Below are 15,871 nucleotides of genomic sequence, written 5' to 3' on the forward strand. Positions count from 1 at the left end.
TTGTCCCTTAGCACCTGACCATTGTCTGGGGAGAGCTTACAGGTAACAAAACACACTGGCATGGTTGTTTTTATATTAAAAAAAATGTAATAACTGAGGTCCAAGTGCAAAAAGCAGTGGGTGGGTGGATGTAGGGGCATGTGGGTGAATGGCTGCAGAGTTGGGGTGGGGGTGCACACGAATGGATGTGGGTAGGAGTGTGGATTGGTACATGGGCAGGTGCATGTATTGGTGGAGGGATACATGAATTGGCTGTGGATGAGTGCTCAGGTGGGCGGGTGCATGCATGGATGCATTGGTTGGTGCATGACCGGGCGGGTGCAGGAATGGGTGTGTGGTGCCCAGGTGCATGGGTTGCTTCAGGAATAGGTGGGTGATACATGGGTACGTGCACGCACGGGTGGGCGCACAAGCTGGTGCACATGGACGGAGGGATGCACTGGCGGGGGCAGGCACGGCTGTTTGGGGGCAGGTGCCTCGGCTGGTGCAGGAGCGGGCGCTTGGGCGGGCAGGTGCGCGGGGCGGTGCAGGGATGGCTGGGCGATGTACGAGCGCACGGTGCGTGCAGCGCTCGGTGCGCGCCGGGGTGCCGGGGCCGGTGCGGACGCGGTGTGCGCCCGTTGGGGCGGCCGGCCGGACAGCCGGACAAAGCCCCGCGCCGTGCCGCGCCGTGCCGTGCCGTGCCGTGCCGTGCCGTGCCGTGCCGCTCCGCTCCGCTCCGCACAGGTGCGCAGCTGCCGCCGGCCGTGGCAGCGCGGCCCCGGCGCTCCGGGCGGGGCGGGGCTGCGGGCCCGCTGCGGGGGCGGCGCTGCGCCCGCCCGGCTCGGCTCGGCTGGGCTCGGCTCGGCTGGGCTGGCACGGGGGCGGTGGCGGCACCTGCGGCCGCGCCGTGCGGAGCGAGCGGAGCCGGGCCCGGATGTAGCCGGAACATGGCGCTGGGGGCGGCGTGACGGCGGCGGCCGAGGTAGGCAGGCGGGCAGGCGGGGAGAGAGGGCGGCGGGGCCGGGGCGCGGGGGCTGCCCGGGGCGCGGGCGGTGGCTGCCCCTGCCCGGGGGCCGCGGGAGCCGGGGGCCGCCCGGAGCCCGGCGCTGTGCGCTCCTGGCAGCGCCGCTGCCCGCAGACAAAGGCACGGCCCGGGCATCCCGGCCGCACCTGTGCGGAGCGGCACGGCCGCGGGCGTGCCAGGGCATCCCGGCTCCTCTCCGCGGATTGCCGTAGCTGCTGTTGCTTTTGATAGCTCGCCGGGGTTTCCTACAACAATGGCTTTTCTCTTCTTTTTTCTTTTTAAGCCATTTTGCTTTTTGCCATTTCCCCTCCCAGAAGTTGCTCCCAACTTTCCGCGAATATGATGTGCTTTTGGGTTTCCCCCAGGGAGCAGGTGCCCAGAGAGCCGTACAGCCGCTCCTGGAGATGCTCCTACGTGCGCCCCTATACCTCTATTCCCTCTGTTTTCTTTTTTTTTTCTTTCATGTAAAGGGTTAGAAATGCCTGCAATCGACTCCGCTCTTCTTTCAGTGTTCATGAGCCTCGGATCATCGCAGCTGAAGAAAATGAGCTGCATAGTGACTGCCGTGCTCGAATAACACTCCAGCCTCAGGCCAGGAGAGGTGGTTTTTTCATGGTATCGATCAGACCTTGAGAATTTTTTACCAACCCGCCAGCAGCACGCAGGCTGCCTTTCTTCCTCTTTGTTACATACCAGCCCTCTACTAACAGAAAGAAACAATGGGATTTTTCCCCCCACAATTTATTCAGTGTTATATCTAATGGGCTGTCATTGCCAGTAAGGATACAATTCCCAAGAACTTGAGAGGGGCCAGCAGTGACACTCCTCTGCTAGTAGCCTTTCCCGTTCATTTTAGAATTTTTTATGTGCTTTAGCATTTGTGAAATGAAGGAAATTAGTTGGTATCTGTGTTGAGCACGATCTCGGTGGTCCCTGCTGCCCAGACAGCACCAAAGGAATCCTTGCTCCGAGTGTGTTGCCTTTATTGTGCGGTGAAACTTGCGCTGCTGGGGGTGCAGCAGGGAGCAGCCGTGCTGCCCTGCCCTGCCCTGCCCGCTGCCACGGCCGGCACTGGGGCTGCCAGCACGGAGCATCACTGCTGGTGCTGCTGCTGGGGACAGAGCTCTTGGCACGCCGGGTGTCGGGGTGGCTCTGGCTGTGCCTGAGCAGGGTGCTGCGGAGGTGCCAGTGGGTGCAGTGCCGCTCCTGGGGCTCCCTGGCCCTCTGCCCCCCAGGAGCTGCGCGGGAAGCTGGAGAAGCTCCTCTGGTTCACGTTGAGCTTCACAAAATGGCCCTTTGCCTTGCTCTTTTTTCCTGCCCGTGCGTTACTGTTTCTGCTGTGTGTGGATGCCCGTGGTGAGCAGCTGCTCTGCTGGGTTTCAGGTGGCAGTGAGGGACCTGGCTGCGTGGGGCAGGGCGCTGGTTTCAGAGCTGGCTGTGCCAGCTAAAGCTTTGGGAGTTACTCCTTGTGGTTCGCCTTACTGCCTATTGCTATGGCTTAGTCACTTTTCTTTGGCTGTAGGTCATTTTAGGTTGATGAAAGGTCTTTGCTCACTGTGGAATTGTGTATTTATGCTATCAAATGTATTAAATGGAGATAAATTGAGTAAAAGCATTGTTTTAATCAAGGGAAAGACTTTCATGTCTCATGTTGAGAGTGCTGAAGTTAAACTTTTTCCTTTCTCCTGCTTCAAACATGGTTTGTATCCCAGTGCGACCATGATGTCTAGCTGAGATGAGTTTGCACAGATGATCTGAGTCCAGCCTGCCGTAGTCCCACATCCCTGTTGAGCAGGAGCTCGGGGTGCTGTTGCTCACCGCTGTTTCACCCTCACTCTGAGGAAGTGAGAGCTCACTGGTCACAGCACTGTGTGTGTCCTCAGCTGGAGGGACTGCTGGACCAGGCTCCACTGGGCAGCCCAGGAGCCATTCCACACTGGGGAGCAGTGCCACAGAGAAACCCTGGCAGGCCTGTTGTGGAGAGCCCTGGTAGGAGTCATCAGCAAATCCCCTTGGCAGCCCCTGTGGAGCCAGACCTAGTCAATCCCATTGCTCCTTTGATTCCCTGATTTCTTTGGCACCTCTCTTTGCCTCCCAGTGGCTTTTCTGTTTGTTTGGGATTTTTTTCCTGGACATCTTCATCCATCGTGAATAGTCAGAGTCTATCAGTGTTTGATTTTCAGTGAGTTCTCAGTATCCCAATGGCTGATTCTAAAATGGAAGTGTGTAACAAGCCAAGTTCCTGCAAAACATTTTACTTCCCCATTATTATTTGCCAGTGTAACAGATTTTGGCAACTCTTACTCTGGAAACTAATATTTGGGAAGTACAATGCAATGTAAGAGATTTGCTCCCCAGTGTCAGCTCCTGCTGTCAGTCAGCTGAGAACAAACATCTCGTGGTAGTTAATCACAACTCTTAGTTTGGCTTTACCTTGTCAGTGTCACTTCTGACCCCAGACTTGCTACTGACATGGGGGAGACAAACTGTTCTCATTGACATCAGCTGGGGCATGCAGCTGGGGTTTAAAGCTGAGTTCTAGGAGAGCTCCAGCTCGTGCAGCGGGACCCAAGAGGTGATGCTGGCACAGATCTGTCAGGGGCACAGGTGGCAGCTGCTTCAGGGATGGATGGAAAAAAGAGCTGCAAAGACAGAGCAGAAGAGCACCTGCATCTCTGCTTCTCCTCTCTGATCACCCTCACGTCTGACACCTAAATCCTCTTCCTGCTTTGAAGCTGCTCCAGTTAGGAATCTGAAGTGTTTGGCATCTACTTTTTCAAAAACATAAACTGGCTCTGGTTTTACCGGTTTACTCTGCAAAAGCTCCAAACACGAGTGTGGCATGTGCCGAAACTGCCAGCAGGTGTGTGTGGGAACAACAGCTGAGGAGGTTCAGAGCCATAAATCCCAAACAAAACCTCTCTTTTAAATAGCTCCTTGGGATATTCTGCTCCTGGCATTAGCATTGCTGACTCATGGTGCTGTTTGACTGTCCTGGAGGCATTTTTGGGACTCTCTCTGCTTTGCTCCGTGCAGAAGTCAGAGCAGTTTGTTTGCTGCATCTGCTACAGGGTTTGGCCAGGTTTCCCCAGGTTTTGTGAAAGCTGAGCAAAACCTCTGTTGTCAGGATGGAATGGTGTGTGATTGCAGCCAGGTGAAACCAGACAAGTGATGATGGAGATTTCAGGTGGTTGACAGCCTCACACCTGTAGGGCCTACACTTTCTACCATCCTTCAGTTATACTCTTTATTTTTACCATTTATTCTAATCTCTTGAACATACTTGTCTTGCTACCCTAAGTAGCAATTTGAAGCCAGAAATGTGTTTTAAACAACGGTTGGCTTAAAAAATGGATGGCATGACCAAGAGAGCCTTGGTTTTGATGGCACCTTCCCTTGTAGCTTATGCAGTGTCTGATACAGGTTTATGTGTTGATCAGTAGGAGCTTCATAGTGTACCTTCCTTCTTTCTAGATACAAAGCTTGATATATTCATGACAATTTGCCCCAGTTGCATTCAGCTGTGATGGGTGGTGAGGTGTGCCAGAGCACTCCCTGATGCACAGCTGCATTCACTTTATTATCAGGGAACAAGCTGAAAGGGGGAATGATCCAAAACCATTAACAGCTGTGAACAAAACCCCAGTTAGTTCTGCCCGTTCAAAAGGCAGCTCCCCCCAGCTCCCTTCAGAGCAAATTTTAGAGCACTTTAGTGGTGTTTAATGTTCAGGTAACTCTAATTAAGCCTTTAATCCATTAGGCCACAGAGATTCACTGGGGACTTGGCTGTTAGTGCGGGTGCTTCAGCCTGCATGTCACCGAGCCCAGGAGGACTCAATGTTGCATTTGGGGGTCTGTCCCTGTGACAAAGAAAACAAAATATTTCCTCTGCAATTACATGTTAAATTTTGCTTGTTTTGTTTTTTTTCCTGGAGAGAAAACAACTCGGGTCAGGACTGCGGCCAAGGCTTCTGGTCTAAGACCAGCCACAGTATTTGGTTCTCTTGTGTTTCAGCTGTGCCTGTTGAAAGCCCTGGCATGAAATTCCAGCTTTAAATCAAGTTTTGTGCCTTGGAGGGTTCAAAGATATCCCTTTCTGAGCGCTGCCTGTGAGCGCAGCGATGTGAGAAGTGTGTGCTCCCATTGCGTCACGCAGAGCCAGCCACAACGCACCAAGTCAGCTAGTTTGCATCTTTTCCAAGTTTTTCTTTTCTGTGCCGTGTGAGAATGCTGCCACTTTTGGAAGGTGCATCTGGTGGAAGTGCAAAGCTAATAACTGTTTCAGATACAGAGCTTGAATATCTTTTGAAATCAAACCAGCAAAGCAGAAATACATGAATCAAGTTTAGCTCCTCAGGGCTGCCGTTTGCCATTTGCAACCTTCCTTATCTCCTGAGCAAGGCTTTTATTTAAACATGAGCTGTAGATGCCAGTTAATATTTACACGTCATGAGCCACCAAAGCTGGCTCCTGGAAGGGCTGTGAGGGCTGAGGGCAGCCCTGCTGTCCCCTGTGAGCTCAGGGCACGGGTGCACCCACCCTGTGTGTGCATATGGCGCGAGCATGGCCAGGCAGGGCGGCGTGGCTCACTCCGAGGCACACAGTGATGCAGAGTGGAAGTGAAGCCCTGTCTTCCATCATTTTCCTTCTGGGCTCTCCTGGCTTTGCTCTGCTGCTGGAGGCTGCTGCCGGCAAAGGGCTCTGCCTGCAGCGGGGCACGCTGCCCCTCTGTCACAGGGCCGGGGCTCTGATTCTGCTGAACAAAGATGCTCTGCCAAAAATAGGTTAAGCCAAAGAACTTAGATGCCAAAAATAGCACGAGATATTTTTTCCATTTTCTGACTGTCCTTTTTTTGACTGTGTTTTAGATTTATTGTTCCCTGCTGGAGGCAGCTAAAGAAATAAAAGAGGTACTGCAGCTGTAGGCGAGGGAATAGTGGAAATAGACATACACGGTCACCTCTGATGGGGGAAAACTACATGTGTCAGCTATCCCTGTAGAAATACACAAAACTGACAATGTAAACAAACATGTGCCGTGTCACTAAACCGCTCTCTTAGCAGAAATGTTGGTTTTTTTAGAGGTTAAGGTACCCCACAAAGGGAAGGGTGGAGAGAATCCTGGTGACAAAGGGGAGGACAAAAGAAATGCCAGCAAACAGAAACTGGAATGAATAAATGCCACAGGAATGATCCTGGTGATAGCCCTATAAACCTTTTATTCCGACACGCTCTGCTGCGTGTGAATAATTCACTCGTCCCAAACTAGTGGCAGTAAAATCCACCCAGCACTTTTCATAGAGGCTGGGCAGGTTAGAGCTGTTAAAATGTAAGGTTTCTTTCTGGGGATTGTCCATAGGAAGTTTTGTGTGATGGAGTTAAACTCCAGCTGCCCCGCTCCCCAGGCTGGAGGCATGCTCAGAGGCTGAGCTGAAGGCTTGCACTGCAGCTATTTAAGGGGCTGAGCCTGGAGCTGGGAGTCAGGAGGCACCGTGGCTCTAATCCTGCCTCTGCTGCTCACTGAGCCACCTCCAAGAAGTTATTTAACCTCTGCGTGCCTCTGCTTCCCTCGGGGTAACAGCAGGGATTATGATAATTGCTTCTGAAAAACACCTTGGGTGTTTAGTTTTATTTTTTTTCCAAAGGTGCAGAACTCTCCAGTTCTGAGCTGGAGAAGCTTGAAAGCCTCCCAGGAGGCTTTTCACAGGATTGTGAAAACAATTCTTAATGCCATATTGTTTGTTTGGGCCATGTAAATAAAGAAACTTAATAGATTTTTGATGCATTTTTTGCACACCACCCACAGAAGGGCTCTTAAGATACAACCAAAGGACATAGAAATGAGGTATAGTTCAAAAGGATTGTTACAGGACACTTTGTGAAATGCAGGTAAACTGGCAGAATGTTTAAATTGTTTCCTTTTTCAACCTAACCCTGCCAAGGCCACAGAAAGCTGGGTTTGCATGTATTAAACTTCTGTCACTTGGGTGTAAAGAGCCCAAAGGCAACAGATTTGTATCATTGCTCATTTGGATTTGGAGGGTATTTGGTTTTGTGTTTTACAGCAAAGGGTGATTTTCTAGGCTGAACAAGTAGGAAGGTTTCCCTGAGAGTGAGATGAGAACAAAGTAAATGTGCCCTGAGCTGTGCCTCTATCCCAGATTTTGAAGCATGCTGGAAAGAATAATGGTACATGAATTTGTCTCTGTTGCACGCACTGAACTCCTCCTTCCCAAAGAGCAGAACTTGTTCCTATTGAAGCTGTGTGTCACAGGGAAATGCTAATCAAAGGGCAGAGAATTGCACGGCTGAGCTGCAGCTGAGAGCAGCGTGCTGCAGGAGCAGTGTGAGCATGGGGCTGTTAGTGGGGTGCCTGCCTGGGAGGCACTGTCCCTGTCACGGGTGTGCACAGGGCTTGGGCAGCTGCATTGCCAGCGTTTATGGTGCTGTGTTATCCAAGTGCTCCCATGCCCAGGCAGGGGCTGTAATCAAAGCCACTGGCTGCTGAGGAGCCCAGGAGATAAAAAGGTGCTCCTGTCTTTGTGCAGGAGATTGAAATGAAACAGCCCAAAGCGGGGGGGGGCTGTGCTGCATCTTCCCAGCACCAGGGATGTGGGCCCTGTCAGCGTGTTTGGGGAAAGGCCTGACTGCCAGAATAGCTCAGTGCTGCTCCAGAAGTTGCAGGTGGTGATTGCCTTTTAAGTTCTGCTCTCTGTTGTGACATTTTTAGGGCAGTTGATGAAGGATGGGAAGTAGAAACGCAAACAAATGAGAACAATGCAGTGTGGGGATGTCTGCTCTTATCGTGTGGCTGGATGGAGACGGGGCTGTCCTGCCAGAGTCAGGGAGGGCTGGCAGTGAAGGAGAGGGGTTATTGCCAGTAGGTGCCCTGCCAAAACCAACTATTGATGACAGGGCTCAGTGTAAAGCAGATGGTGTAATCCATACCCTAAAGACTGCCTGGGGAAACACGTGCAAAACCATGTGCCTGAGTGCCACGGAGGATTTACTCCGAGGGGTGAGGCAGGAGGAGCCTTCCCTTGGATGGAGATGGGAGCTGAGGCTTGGGTCTGGGGAGCAGGGAAAGTGCTTTACTGAGGCAGGGCTTTTATGAGGGACTCAGGCATGTCTCTCATTTTCTGGTATTAGAGATGCAGCACAGAAACTACTGAAATGCAGCATCCATCCCACATCAGTGCTTTCTGTACCCAGTCTCTTTGAGGACCAACTCTTGGCACTGTCACATTCACAGGGAGACCACGGAGGGCTTTTTCAAGTACTTAAGAAGTACAAGGCATGAGGTAAATAATTTAAACACTGGTTCAGAGCATTGCTAGCTGAAAAGTGACTTACAGTCTCTTCACAGGCTAACAATAAATGGATGGTTTTTCTTCTGTTTGGGGACAGGAGTATGGAATGTGTTGCCCATCAGCGGGGCTGCTTCCTTCCAAGAGAAATGTTTGCTGTAATGAATCATGGAATGACCTGGATTGGAAAGGACTTTAAAGATCATCTTGTTCCAGCTCCCCTGCTGTGGCCAGGAGCACCTTCCACTGTCCCAGCTTGCTCAGAGCCCTATCCAGCCTGGCCTTAAACACCTCCAGGGATGGGGCATCCATAACTTCTCCCCAACAGCCTCACAGGGAAGGATTTCTTCCTAAGCAGTTAATATAGACCTACTCAGTTTGAAGCCATTCCCCTTGTCCTCTCACTCCATGCCCTTGTAAACAGTCTCTTTTCATCTTTTTTATCGGCCCCCATCAGTTTCTGGAAGGTCCAGTTAGGTCACCCTTGTGCCTTCTCTTCTCATGAACTCAAGGCCAGGGCTTTTTTCCTCCCAGGAATCCAGTCTGAATTTGGACCTCATCAGTGCAATGGATCCCTGGCATTGTGTGTGTAATGGGAAAAACCTGGTACCTCTGTGGCTCACATTTATTTTAAACTTCTGTTTGTAGAAGTATTTTGACTTCTTCCTCAGCATCTGGTAGGACTTGGTCTACAGTATGTTGTTACTGCATTTAATTTTTACACAACAGCCTGATGCTGCTTCTGAAGAGAGATCTTCAGCTGAGGATTGAAGGGGTTTTGTGTGGTTTTGTTCCATAGCTTTTGCCATTTTTGTTCCTCTCCTGTTTACTTTGCTCTTGTATTGATCTGAGAGCATCTTGCTATTTTCCTGCAATTTCCAATTCCGTGTGAGGAAGAAGAATAGTCAACTGTCCTGATTTTAGCTAGAAATTAAACTGCAACTATTTTTCCATGGAAAATTTCCTTAATAGGAAAATTGGTGATAATTGCTAACTAATGCTTTTTAAAGACTTTTTTTTAATGGCTGAAAGACTGTCAGGCTGTCAATCAAGACAGCTGTTGGATAATACTCCATTTTCCTGACAAGTTCCCTTTATTATGTGAGGCATGTATTTCACTCTGTAAATTTGAGCTGCTCAGAATTTGCCCTTTAGTATTTACTTTTCCTGTCCTTTCTCAGTATTACTCAAGTAGTCCTCAGGTACCTGTACAGCATGGTCAAATGGATGTAATAATCTTTGAAGAAAGTAACTTGGAGGTGTGATTAGCTTTGTAGTATCATGGTATTCCTGAACCTTTTAACAGTCTCACCCTGTCATTCCATGAGGCACCCGCCTGTCCTTGCTGAAAGCAGCTCCAAAAGGCAGTGCCTGCCTGTGTGATGAGACACTAAAGCCAGGCAAGTGTGAAACTCTGAGTTGCATGAACATTTGTGGTCCTTATAGCCATTGCTCAAGACTTTTGCCTATAACACAGAGCATTTAATTTTCTCCTTATTTCTTTTAAAGTAGATTTGGAGAGAAAATTGGATGTTTTCTTGTATCTCTCAGGTTCCAAAGGCCTGGGCTTTTCAGAGAAACTGTTAAAACAGGAGAGTTATAATCAATGCAGATACTTGACCTGCTGAGAGTAGCATCTCTCCAAAGTATTGGCTGCTCTTTCATGGTTCTGGATTTAAAGCACTATGAAGCAAAATTTATCTCAACTCCAGTCACCACTGGCATTGCATGTAAAGCACCTCAAATGTACAAAACTGGTTCAAAGCAGAGCAGTCAGCATTCCCAGACCATTGCCCCACCTCCAGCAGTATTTGCATGTTGGATACCATTGCCTTTCATGCACCAGGAGGTTCTGGAGTTAGCATCTGTAGCAGGCTTTGCTGCTCGGGCTGGGCAGGGCTTGGCAAACTGCTCCAGCAGTGTTCCCGTGCTGCTGAGGGGAAATACAAGTGAAGGGACCAAGTACAGTATTGATTCTGGCGTAGATAACAGTAAAAATGGCCATGATGTCAGAGCAAAGCATTGCAGTCATTAGGGGAAATAATGGGAAAAATAAAATTATAGAAATAACCATTTCCCTTGGCCTGCAGATAAATCAAAGCTTAGCCCTTGATCTCTCATCGCTTACTAGCCCGGAACATAAATCCAAGGGTTTATCATTAAGCTTAATGGGTTGTAAAATCTGGGCTATTTTGGAGGTAGTTGCAGAGATTTGCAGCCCAGGCAGAGAGCGGACTCTAAGCCACTGGGCCTTGTGTAACTGGGTAAATAGCAAGCTTCAAGTAATGCTATAAAGCTATCAAATGTAATAACTAATGCAGCAGGGCAGCGTGGGGAGGGGAGCCTCGCTGGGGACAGGATGGCCATCCTGACAGAACAGCCCTGGGGCAGGAACAGCTTTAGTAACCAGCTGAGGTCCTGTTGCTGTACTGGACACCAGGTCCGTGCATCTGCTTTGGTTCACATGCAGCACTTTTGTTTTCTGCTCATAGTTCTGCCCTCACCGTGGGCCCAGGGGAGCCAGCAGCACAAACCAGAGACACAGGAGGCACCAACACCTCTCTTACTTTGTCATCACCAGTTAAATATTTATGACAGCGCTTCACAGCGTGCTGGTAAATGCATGCTAGCATATTATGTAAGAGCAATAACATTCTGGAAGGAGGAGACTTCACTAGTGTCCTTTGCCAGTAAATCTGTGCTGCCAGCTCACTGTGGTGAGGCCATGTAAAGGCCATGCCTTTTTCCCCAGTTATTTTAAGTGAAATGGGTGTTCTGCTGCCGGTGTGGAAATGGGCATTCAGCTTTTACTGGCATTTGTAATCACATATGTTTTAAAATTGCTCTACATCTCTTATTCAGGGGAGACTTTGGATCAGGTCAGGCTCCTGTAGAAGTTGATAGCTCTGAATGTACAAGTGAGCAGCAGGTTTTGGTGTGTGATGGGGAGCACATCCCTCGGTGAGGGAGCTGGGGAGGGGGGATCTGGGCTGGGAGTCTTTCGGGTTAATTAAGAGTTCCAAGCAGCTTGTACTTTTCCTGAAGGGTTGCAGAGTATTGATTCCCATCAGTGCTGTACTGCTCCAGAGAAGGAGATTCTTGGGAAATCATTTGCAAAGTCGGTTGTGCCCAGACTGACCTGAGTCAGATTGAAGTTTGGGATGGGTGGCATAGCTTCTGGGAGAATTTGCTGCAGAGTGCTGACTGTGAAAACAGAAAGCTGATGTAGATTTGACTGTGGGACAAGTGAGAGCGTAAGCCATCAAAGGAGAGCCTGTCTAGCTTAGCATAAATAGTCCAATTGATTTAAACAGAGGTGTGTACATTTGTGCCTTAATGAAGGCAGGAGAGGTTCCCCCCACGCCTTTCCCTCCCAAAGGCAGCATCAGGAACCTGTGCTTAGATATGTTTCAGAACTGCAGAAAACAAACTTAGGAGTTAGAGATGATTTGTACTTGGCATGAGTGCTGTTCTCTGTCGTGATGGCTTTCCTAGCAGCAGTGCATGTGTTTGGGAAGACATTTTGAGGATCTGTGCCAGTGAGAGCCAGCCTTGGAAGCAAACAGTGTGGGGATGGCTGAGGCAACAAGCCGCTAGCACGGAGGATGAGCCGGCATGTCGCAGCTCTGGGGAGGGTGGGCTGCAGGCACTGAGGACCCTGCAGGCTTGGGCACATTCTCTGCACAGTCATGGAGAGATTAAATGTTCAGCAGGTACTGAATTATTTATCTGCTGCACACACGGGGGTGTTTACAAAAAACAAGTGCTCGATGATCGAGACTGTTATCTTAGCTTTCACCAAAGATGCTGAACGGATGCCAAGTGGGAAAGTGAAACCTGCCAAAATCACAAAGTAGCACTAGAAGTTGCTGACTTTTAATTTTGAGCCTTTGCATACACAGGCAGCCCTAATTATGTGTGCTGTTTGATACACATGGTTGAGCAGCAGTTGTTTGTGCATTGATTATGTCTCAGTACCTGCTGGTGCAGACTGGGAGAGCCTCGGCTGGGCCGGGCAGGAGTCCCCAGAGCCATGGAGTGTTCTTACAGGAGGGGCTCCTCGATCTGTCAGCTCCCACTGTTAAGTCTTTGCCCAGATTTGTGTTTCTGAAAGCCCTGTTGGAAGATGTGGTGAAGTTTTAGTTCTTTTGGTGCAGTTTGAGAAGCAGAAGCTGTGATAGAGCTTGGTACTTCGCTGGGAACACCCAGTGCATTATCTTGTAATTCTGTATTGACCCCAGTTCTCCAAACACTTTCCTTGAATTTCAGACCTCAGGAGACTGCTGGATTATGCCATGGGGGCCTGAAAATTCCCTTGTACATTTGAGAAAGGTGATGGGATGGACACATCTTGGATGGTTTTGCGTTTGATCCATGGGATGGGCGTTGATTCAATGTCTGGCTGGGTATCAGTTTACTTCTGTAACGTACCTGGTGTTCCAAAATTTCCTGAATGTTGCTCTCTCCTTCTTACATTTCTCTCTTCTAATGTTTTTGAATTTTGCAGCTTTATATAGGCTCCTTTTCCTCCCCCTCTCACCACTTGCTGCTTCTTCTCCTCCGCCCCAGTTACTAAAATCTCTCCCTGGTGCCTCACCATCGTCAGCAGAGCTCTTCATCTGCAGGCTGCGAGCGGAGCAGAGCACACTGGGGGAAGGAGAAATGATCTGGACCCCCCTTAAGTTTTGAAGTGGTTGAAAGTTGTTTGCTGATCCAAGGTGGCGCACAGGAGCCTCTTCCCTTTGCCTCCTCCATCCTTTGTGTGGCAGCTCTCTCCTGTTCTGGCTGGCAGGGCTCACCCCTCGGGCTCTGCAGGGCCCTGCTAGAGTGAGAGAGACTCTGCATTTCCAGATAAAAGCCCTTCTGAGTAGCCTGGTGTGTAATTCCCAACTGCAGAATTCCTGCAGTCGGGGTGGTAGGTGCTTTCCAGAAGATGGGAACCCCTTTGGCAGGAAGAGTGAGGAATTTTGGAAAGAGGGGTGAAACAGAGGGAGGACAAGTGCCCGATGACAATGCTCAACTGAATCAGCTGGTGAGAAAAAGCCATTCTGGTTGTTGCAGTCATCAAACCATGACTGTGAGAGTGTTGTGAGCAGCATTTACATGGAGAGAAATTGTGTAGGTGGGTGAGGATCAGATGTGTCCCTGCCCTTGGAGGTTTGCAGCTGGACAAAGCCCTGAGCAGCCTGCCCTGTCCTGCTGCAGCCCCTGAGCACAGAGACCCCCCAGCCAGGGGGAGCCTGACCCTGCTCTGTGTTTGAGAGAGGAGCAAAACAAACAAAAATGTTTGGGTCATCGCCAAGGGGAAGTATTAGGAGTGACATGGTGAATTTGTTTTAATTTAATCTGGACTTAATCACTGGTTTAGACTGTACTGGAGGCTTTCAGCTCTGGTAAGGGGTTGGTTGGATAAATGTATTTATTATCCTGCTATTCATTTTCCAGGAATGAACATACCAGGTACTTAAAAGCATGTAGCAAGGAAGTAACAAGAAAAAGCAGACAAATTAAGTGACTCCTGCCAGATTAATTATTCTGTTACATCTCAACTCATATTTTTAAACCTACAACTTTGAAAGGGAATGTTCAAAATTATCTTTGCAATGACCATCTTTCCATCTAATTTAAAGTCATTCAGCTTTACAAGAAGTAATTATGCTCCACACTAACAAATGAAAAGACATGGCAACATCAGAAAAACTGATTATTCAAGCGGTCTTTCTTACATAAAATAGCCAGCTAATCTCCCAGCTTCAGTCCTTGAGTGCTATTGCAAATACCCTCCTGAAAGAGAGCCTCATTCTTGGCACATTGGCAGTCTGCCTCTGTCCCTGATGGCTCCCTGTGTAGTCAGTCATGGTTTGGGGGTTAGGAAATCCTTCTCTTTTATTTCTCTATCTCTTCTTGCACCCTGAGCAATTTTTTTCCTTGTGACCAGTGAAAGCAAAGCTCAGGGAATGAAGTTTGTGTCCTGCTTAGAAAAACACGGAAATCTCCAGACTTGCTCCTCTTCTGCTGCTCTGGCCGTCACCCTTGAGAACTTCTGAGGCTGTGGAGGAATGTAAATGTTTTGCAAGTCATTAACTAGTGCACTTGAGGTGGTTGTTATTAGCCTAACTCTACTTCTTATAGAAAAATAGAAGGAAAAGAAAAAGCCCTGCTTGCAGAAGAACTCCTAATAATAAGTTGCTGTTAAACACCTCAAGTCCTGATAGCTATGCCTTTCTCTTCTCAGAGTTCTCAGTCCACCTCACTGTCCACTCAAAGCCCTCTTTAGCCTTACTGACCCTTCTAGAAATTCAAAAATGCCTCTTCTGCAAGAAAGCATTTCTAATTCCTGATTGCTCTTAATGTTAAAAACATCTACAGAAAAAAAGTGACTCATCAGTGTCCTGTGCTGCCTTCAGGAGGAGCATGATGCTGATGGGTGGCTTTTATTTTTTCTGCTAGTAGAAGCAGGAGGTGGAGGTTGGTTGTTTCTTCCATTCTGCTCCAGGATCCACTTGGGATAATAAATCTATTTATGCTTTCCAGCATGCTTTTAGGTATTTTTTCTTGAAGTCAGTAACTGCATATTTGCGGCTGTCTTTGCAGTAAGTGGAGTGCCTTCAATACTTGCTCCTAATTCTGTTGGCCCTAAACTGGTTTGGTCAATGTCTGGGCTGTTGGTGAGATACTTTTGGGGGTGTGCAGGACTATTCTGTGCCCCTGTGCTGTATTCCCACACCTGCACCCCTGTGTGCCATCTGTGCCCTGCTGGGGAGCGCCCTGCTCCGTCATGCTGCCCGATGGCGCTGGGATCATCCATGCTTCATTCTCCTGGGAACACCTGCCTGCTGTTACTGTCTGTGCAGGCATTACAGCCATGTACGGGGATCAGCCCCCTGGTCAATAGAGAAATTGCTGCTACAGCTAAACAAGCTGCAGCAAAGCCCCAGGGAGCCAGAGCTGGAGCCTGGCCCTCGGCAGAACTTCAGTGCATCTGAATCATGGGATTGTTTGCTGGTTTTGTTCCTTTCTATCTCATAACATTCCTTAATTTTATACTTTCATCTCAATTATTGCAGAACATAAGGTTGATGTTGACAGAGGATGATTCATGAGGCTTTCAAGACTTCTTTCCTGATCCCAAGTTGCTCGAAGGATTGTTGTGTTTGCAAAGCCAATGCTGCTGTCCCTGCCCTGGGAGAGGCTTTGTGTTTCCCAGCACTGAATTTGCATGGACATTTTAAAGGCAGTTTTGTGTGAGCAGAGTCACTTGCAGTGCCATCAGGATGAGTGCCCAGTGGCTGGGAGTGGCTGGGTTTGTGTCCCCTCTGCCTGTGCAGGGATCACAGCTGAGCTGGCCCTGGCACACCTGCCCTGCTGCCTGCAATTGGGGATGGCACTGCAGCTCACTGGGGCCATGCTGCTGCCGTGAGCTCACTTACCTCTCCAGCTCTCTCGTCTTTGGCAGCCAGCTCTGTCCTGCTCCCTGTTTTTGATGATCAAGGGTTGTTAATCCTTTCCCTAAAAAGTTGTGTGCTAGCTCTTCATCTGTAGCCAGTTATAGCAACAA

General features: G+C 49.2%; 1 protein-coding gene across 3 annotated transcripts in view; it reads left to right on the forward strand.

Moving 5' to 3' along the window:
• PAK5 (p21 (RAC1) activated kinase 5) overlaps window positions 1-15,871 on the forward strand; it is a 148,852-nt gene that overhangs the window by 70,340 nt on the left and 62,641 nt on the right. Inside the window, exon 1 of one of the 3 annotated variants that reach the window (XM_058021735.1) lies at window positions 959-964. The exons of the other annotated variants lie outside the window; for them this stretch is intronic. The gene's annotated coding sequence lies outside the window, so the exon portion shown is untranslated. Of the gene's footprint in view, window positions 1-958; window positions 965-15,871 lie in introns of those variants that run through there. 3 annotated transcript variants of the gene reach the window in all.

This window comes from Melospiza georgiana, chromosome 3, assembly GCF_028018845.1.
Source record: "Melospiza georgiana isolate bMelGeo1 chromosome 3, bMelGeo1.pri, whole genome shotgun sequence".
NCBI classification, from domain to species: Eukaryota; Metazoa; Chordata; class Aves; order Passeriformes; family Passerellidae; genus Melospiza; species Melospiza georgiana.